Source organism: Palaemon carinicauda, chromosome 26, assembly GCF_036898095.1.
Source record: "Palaemon carinicauda isolate YSFRI2023 chromosome 26, ASM3689809v2, whole genome shotgun sequence".
NCBI lineage: Eukaryota > Metazoa > Arthropoda > Malacostraca > Decapoda > Palaemonidae > Palaemon > Palaemon carinicauda.
The window spans coordinates 26,607,592-26,615,684 of record NC_090750.1 but is presented as its reverse complement, the minus strand read 5'-3'; the positions used below and the strand labels follow the sequence as shown (position 1 = coordinate 26,615,684).

General features: G+C 37.4%; 1 pseudogene; it reads right to left on the bottom strand.

Moving 5' to 3' along the window:
• Positions 1 to 492: 492 nt before the first annotated feature.
• Positions 493 to 2,738, bottom strand: LOC137620132 (uncharacterized; annotated as a pseudogene).
• Between the last annotated feature and the right edge of the window lie 5,355 nt (positions 2,739 to 8,093).

The following is an 8,093-nucleotide window of genomic DNA, read 5'->3' as shown; positions in this document are numbered from 1 at the left end:
TGGGCTAATGTTTTTTATGAACACCAGTAGAAATAGGAAATTTAACAAAAGAAAAATTATATATATATATATATACATATATATATATATATATATATATATATATATATATATATATATATATATATATATATATATATATATATATATTACTTTTACATAAATTTCTGCATGAAAATCAATCAGTATGATCAATACACTTGGCTAATAACCAGACCTTATTATTTTATATTTATAAGAGAACCCTTCTGTGTGCCATTTCTTTGAATATGCTGATTACGTCACTGTTGTTGATTGTGATATCCTTTTCAACTGCTAGCAACAAAAGGCCAGATAACCTCTCCTAACTGGACAGGGTGCGTAGCTTTGTCTTCACTAGCCTGAGTTTGGAGAAGGTCCTTTCCACTGCTGCAGTTGTGACGGGTAGAGTGGCATAAATGGTTAAGAGTTCAAGCATAGGTGGAAATATCTCCTGGACATTGTTTTCTTTCATCAGGTTGAGCATTGTAGCTGCAGTATTCTGTGGCAGGCAAGGAAATGAGGAATAGAAGATCTTCAATTCCAACCATAGCTTGTCTACTTCTTCTAACTCATAAAACAGGCATAATTTTTGCAATGACTTGAATGCCTCTTCAATCACAGGTTCTTGTCAGTTATCTTGGACTGTCATACAATGAAAGGCATTTAGGATACCCCATGTTGTGTTGTCTCCACCTTTGAATCTTCTTTGTAGCTCTTGTGATATTGTATCTAAAAACACATAAAATGCTCTCACATGGTAGTATTCATCCAAGGATTGATATTGCTAGTCCTCAGTAGCAGATGTATCACTATGCTTGTATCTTTCAGGCATTTTTCTTCTTCTACCTTGTCCAGGAATTCCAGAGGGGAGGTCGATGGTCATGGATTCATCTCTCTCTTTAACATTTGTAAAAGTCTCCTGAAACTTTTCATCATTTCTTAATTCTCTCAAACTTTGTAACACTCCCTCCACAATTCTGTAGGAGGCAGCCAAATCAAAGTCTTTCTGTTGCAGGGCATTAGAGGCATAGGCAGTTTCTTGAAAAACTGGGGTGGCAATCACAAGACAAACAAGAAATTCAAAGTTAACAGTTTGTAGCAGTATTGAGGCATTCCCTGTTGATGCACTATCTCTTCTAAAAATTGCTTCAGAGCTGGGATGACCTTCCTCATGGTTCTAAGAGCTGAGTCTCTGCAAGCCCATCTTGTGTCTGATAGATTCTTAAGTTCAAGGGGGCGGTCCTTTGGATACATTGCTTTCAGGATCTCCATGAAAGAAGCATGCCGTTTTGAAGAGTTAGCAATAAAAGCATACAGTTTCTCCACCAAACTGAGAAAAGTTACAAACTGGGTACTTGATTTTGCACTTTCGACTAATACTAGATTTAGGCTGTGTGCATGGCAGTGTACATATAGGGCCTTTGGGTTCTGTCTTTGAAGTCTGGACTGTAATCCATTGTATATTCCACTCATATTTGCTGCCCCATCATATCCTTGTCCACGCATATCTTCTATGTTCAGGTTATTTTTATTAAGCATAGAGATCACTTCTTTCTTCAGTGCTTCACCAGTTGTTGATCGCACATTGAATACTTGTATGAAACGTTCTTTTTTTTTTTTGAAGTCATGTACATATCTCACAACAAAAGAGACCTGTTCTGTATGTGATACATCAGTTGTTTCATCTATGAGGATGGAAAAGATCTTACTCTTGTGAATTTCTTCTAATATCACTCTTCTAACTGAAATGACACTTGGGGTCTTTTCAGTATTTCTTGTTTTTCTTTAATTACTTCAAGGTATAATCTAACTACACTGTCATACTTGCTAAACATTTCTACAAGTTCAAGAAAATTTCCTCGATTTTCACTGATAGAACTTTCTTGGTCGCCCTTAAATGGCAAACCTTGTCTTGCCAAGTATAGAGTGATGGAGATCAACCTACATAAAATTTCTCTGTTTCTCTGCTTCTCTTTGTCTCTAGCAGCTTGTACTTCCTGATTAGCTGTTTCTAAAGCAATATCTAATGCTTGACTTTGGAACCCTTTCCATCGAACCATACCAATCATGTGAGATTCTGAACTAGCATGCTCCTTTATTTTCTCTAAAGCTGTCCTCCAACGGCTTATGCCCTCTGATTTCCAAGCTACTCGGCCCCTGTACTTTTCCTCATTCAAAAACAGACGACAGCTGAAGTAGAACATGGCATCTTTCTGAGGTGAATACTCCAACCAAGAGTTCCTTTCATACCATTTCTTCTGAAACTAGCATCCCTCTATATTCTTGGGATATGAAATTACTGGTTGACATGGGCCATAATTATAGCAGAGTCTGATGAAAGACTCACTAATACATATCTTATAATTAACTACATGGGCAGGGTCATTTGGATACTGTAATTCAGGTAGCATGGAAAATTACCTTTCAACTTCGGGCACTTCTGCTCTTGCTTCAGTCTGGGGCTCCTGTGGAGCAATTTGTTGCTCTAGGTTATCTAAACTGTCCGCTTTATTTGGCTCGTCGTCTGCTTCCATATCTTCAGCTTCTGATTCTTCAGTCTCCTGAGTCTCCTCCCAGCTCTCCTCCTCCTCCTTCACTTGCTATGATGTTGGAGCTGCCACTCTCGGCTTCATCCAATCATAAAGAGTTCTGCTACCTTTGGCAGCATCTTGTCTGCCCTGCTCCTGCTCCTTTTTTCTTCTCTCATTTCGTGGCATACTGAAGATCATTAATATAACAAAATTAGAAAATCAAGGTTCCAAGAAAAAAAAAAAAAACAGGATTACCCAAAATTTGAGTAATTACCCTAAGATGTAGGCATCAGTGTAAAATACCTATTGACAAGAAAAACACAATAAAAGGTACAAGTGATTACACACGTATAGAAATCCATATCCTATATTCAAAGGAAGCAAAAATAAATGTAGAAATTGAACTTTTTGCTATACCCTTTAAACCTTTCTTACGAACACCATGAAATCACATATTTGAAACTTCTGTACATGTTGCATTACTTGTGATATTACTGATTGCTTTCAGCATTGTTTCATTAATAATCAGTGTATGAGAAGACACTTTCAATTCCAGTGTTTCTTATGGTATATTGCATGCAGTATCCCATTTGATGTTTCATTTTGAGATCTCTCTCAGAATTTTATGCTATATTCATTTGGCTAAGAAAAGCGCTCAACTGCCGTATTTAAGTATGGTAGAGAGAGGAGGGGATATAACTAAAGCTATATTGGGAAAGCATGGCTATCCTACAGCATTTTCTTATTTAATAGAATATTTCTTGACTTTGCAAAATTAAGTTGATTTTATATTTCTTCGTTTAAATAAAGAAATCTTTATTCTTCATCTACAGTATGTTTATCAGCATATTTCACTGATATATGGCTTTTTGGACCCACAACATGATCGCCGATTCGCAGTTATCAATATTTACTCAGATAAGCATAAACATCATTAATAACACGACATAAACATTATTCTCGAATGCTAAATGGCGAAAACAAGTGAAAAAAAGAGAAATGAACATATTTTTTCACCATCCAGTTGGGTATTGTTGATTTAAAAATCGAAAACTAAATATCATGTGCAGCTCAAGAACTTAATTGGACACATTATGCAACAAATGAAATGGAACACAAGCTGTATGTGTCTCATTCAGTAGGTTAATGGCCACCCACAATGAATCATACCGGTACTTGTACCGTTCGGCGTTCCAGTCCACATTACTGTGGGCCCGTTCCCATTTTCCTCTCTAAATCTATTAATTTACTCTCCCTCTTTTTGTTATTACACTTTTTATACCTAGAAAAGGAGTCAAAGCCTTAATGCAGAGGCAATACCTGTTAAAATATCCAGGAAAGCTTACCTGGCCAGTTGTCAGTCTAGCTCAGCTGAGTTTACCTTGGCCCTAGTGTTACCAGACAGTCAGACATATAGTCAGCTGATCTTGGGTGACCCAGTGTTGCCAAGATATAATACACATTTTTACAAGCTCCTGTTTATTATTATTATTATTATTATTATTGTTGTTGTTGTTGTTGTTGTTGTTATGAAAATAATAATAATAATAATAATAATAATAATTATTATTATTATTATTATTATTATTATTATTATTATTATTAATACATCACTCTCAAAATGGCACTTTTAATACAGTAGCAAAAGGGACAGGTGCTTGGGCACCCCTAGCAACCCCCCCCCCTCTGCACGTCCCTGATTATGATGATGATGATATGTATACATAAGTGATGAAGTGTTGATTTAAAAGCTCAAGATAGAGACGACTGGTGAAATCTAACCGAGGCCCTTTACGTCAATAGGTGTAGGAGATGATGATGATGATGATATGTACTGCATACGTATGTGATGGAGTGTTGATTTAAAAGCTCAAGATAGAGACAACTAGCGAAAACTAACCGATGGCCTTTGCGTCAATGAGGGTAGGAGATTATGATGATGATTATGATGTTTTATTATGTATGTGTGGAAATGTTTAAGGAGTTTTATCTGTGTATAATTCTATTAATCTTGCATGTTCAATTTTTGAATGAATAGTTGTGACAGCTACCTTCCGTAATAGTAAGTACCGTGAAAGTTGTTTTGCTTTTGCGACAGCTAATTTGTGCTTGTTTACATTGTTTAGATTATTTACTGCTAAAAATGGGCCTATAAGTTGGTTTAATCGTTTATTTAACAGCTGTTCAATACTTACGAGTATCTAAGTTCTTTTTCTACGTAAAGTTTTCTTAAGTAACAACTAAAATAGTGGCCTCTTATGCTGGACTGTAGAGGTTTGAACAAGACCCTTTCTCTTGGACCAAAGACTATATACTGAAGGGAGATAGGAAGGCTCAGGCTTTTAACACACAAATGAGTGTGCTATGAAAATATGCCAGATACTCCCATGCGAAACGAATGGCTCCATCTGTTGAGCGAGCAACCAAACATTCAGAGCGGTAATGCTTACGGGTATACTGTATAGGATGGAATTCGATTGTAAATTTTGCGACATATTTGTTCATAATTTGCATTACTATGTCAGTATATTTTTCTCATATATTCATGATATTCTTAAATTTTAGGTAACTAAATTGCAAATTATGTTTCTCAGTCTATTTTTCAGAAATTCAATAGCTATATCTCTTATGATTTAGTTAATTTTCTTGCAAATTTAAATATTGTACAGTATATTACAACCATTTTTAAATGTTCTATACAATACCACATTCGAATAAATTAAAACATACTGTATATCTGATTTGTTAAACTTAGCCACAAATGCTTATGTGTAGGCATACATTTAATTACTGTAAGATGGAGAGATATTAGGTGTATAAAAACACAATTGTATTTTATTTTTTATTGAAATGGAAAAGCATGATGCACTCATGTATAGTTTAGTATTATAAACTAATAAATGTATAAATGTACAATCAAAAGGATCAAAATAACACAAAATTGTATCACACACAAAAATAATCAAAAGGGGGTTGGAAATAGGAATAAGGTAGCATACAAGCCAACAAAAAATGTAAAACAAAAGAGATTTACTGTGGATGCCTTGCCTTAATCTTACATCCAATATCAGTGGGGCTTACTCATTAGCAGCACATACTGCATGTATTATACTGTTTGTACTGACCGTTCTTTGTCCTTAGGGAACCTGTGAAACACCTAATGAGTATCGGTTTCTTTTTGTTTAGGGCACACAACACACTTGTGTGACTTCTTTACTGTCGGCGCGATGATTTCGTTTGAGTCAACTGTCAAATTCTGAATATAAACAAACAGACGACAACCGATGTATACCTACAACGCCATCTGAAATCGGAGCAATCAACTATTGTGTTCACTTTGGAGTTGCCAACTAGCGTATTAACATTCTATTTTGAGCCTTCCTATCTTCCTTCAGTATATAGTCTTTGTCTTGGACTGCCCATTCTATTGTGATCTTGAAGATGGTAGCGAGAGGGAATGCCTTTTTTTCCCAAGGAGACAATATAAGCTGATTGGCAGCTTAAACACCTGAGCAACTGTACTCAATTTTTTTTAATGAGGTGCATTTGCACTGAATTGCAGCGGTGCCCTTTTTAGCTCTGAAAGGTTTCCTGCTATCTGATTGGTTAGAATCAATCAGCGACCAGGAAACTTTTCCGAGCTAAATGGGCACTGCTGCGAGTCAGTGCAAATGCGCCTCATTAAAAAAAATGAGTATAGACTACCAACGATTCGAAGGTTTCCACCAATTAGCAGCCTAGGTTATGGTGGCCTATGTGGCAACGTCCCTGACTAGTGATCGCCAGTATGGGGTTCGAGTCCCGCACAAAAATCGTAATTTCCTCTGGTCGCTGCAACCTCACCATCCTTGTGAGCTAAGGATGGGTGGTTTGGGGGAGCCTATAGGTTTATCTGCTTAGTCATCAGCAGCGATTGTCTGGCCCTCCTTGGTCCCATTCTGGGTGGAGAGGAGGCTTTGGTGCTGATCAATATGTAGATATGGTCAGTTTCTAGGGCATTGTCGTGATTGATAGGGAAATGTCACTGTCCCTTGCCTCTGCCATTCACGAACGGCCTTTAAACCTTTTAATAGGGAACGGGTACGAGCAGCAGAATTGCAAGAGCCTGTGTTTGGGGAGCTTATAGGTCTATCTGCTGTGTGAAGAATTTTCTTCACTCTTCTTCTTTCAATCGTATTTTTAGCTCTCTTCTACTAATACTATAGTTACCCCTTAAACGTTCTCTCCTACATCTAGTTTTCTTTAACGAACATAGGGAGGACTAATCTAAACTTAAACTTGTTGACAGTGGCGCACGCCATGCTCGTTACGTCACAGCGTAGATACGCACAACAGAGGGCCTTAGTAGTAACCCCGGCGTATGTTGGTTCTTTCCTTAAACTACGTGGGTCGAGATTAATTTCCTAAACTTAATTTTGATATAAATTTCAATACTGCTGAATTAGTGCATCTTATATTTCTCAATACCAATTAAGGTTTGTTAATTTTAAGATGTATGCCCATCGCACCAGTCCATTGCTGATTAATCATTTAAACTATTAATTTTTAGCAAGCCAGAATAGGTAGGATTGTTGTATATATAACCTCCCTCAGAGCAGCAAGATTTATCTGAGTATTTAGTACAAAATCCTGCCTCCTCTGCACTCCTTGCAACAATATATTGCCCTGTCCTGGAGTCCCGAAATGGCACCCCCAATGGATTACCGCGCGCATCATGACCGTCACTTGTTTGGCAAGGTGAAGCCAGGTGATCTCCTCGACCTTAGCGTCGGGCCCATTCAATTAGAAGCCGCCCTGGCCTACTGACCTGCCTGGTCAGTGAACCTGTGCACCTCTGGCTCACCCCCTCTCCCAAAACGTGACTCACCAAGGAGTTCTGTGGCTGCTGGCTGGAGACAGTGAAGGAGTGGAACCTGGAAACCTATTGCCACAAACGAGGATTCTTGGGGTGGGCCAGTAAAGAGTGCAAAGTGCAACCAGGTCAACTGCTATCACGGGCATAGGACTGATCATCAAAGGAGTGCAGGTACTACATCAATGGCCATTTAGTTATCCCCCATTTTTTAGCTTAGACTAATTTTAACTTTATAGGGAACCTGGCTTTTACACTATTCGGACTGTGTGCGGTGGGATTGCGTGTATATATTTTTCTTGGATATTAATTTCTGGTTTGAGACTAGCATAGTCTCTGGGTCACGTGGGCCACGTGCCTGACCCCATTTTGATTTTTTATTATTGTAGACCACGCGTCTAACCAACTATTTTCATTATTTGAATTGCATTTCTTTTGATACCATTTTTTGTGTTGTTAAGATGTCCGTTTTCTTTTAATGTAAATTTGTGAAATAAATCAATATTAGGTTAAATAAACCTTCTTAGTATTTCTGCTCCCTCATTTATTTAATGTTTAAACTGGGAATATTTGAAGAATAAACCTATAGGTGGTAACAGCGAGGAACTTTGTATTAATATATTTGCTTTGAAGGTAAAGATCCTTATCTTTAAACTTTTAAACTACTTTACATCACTGCTCCCATTTTG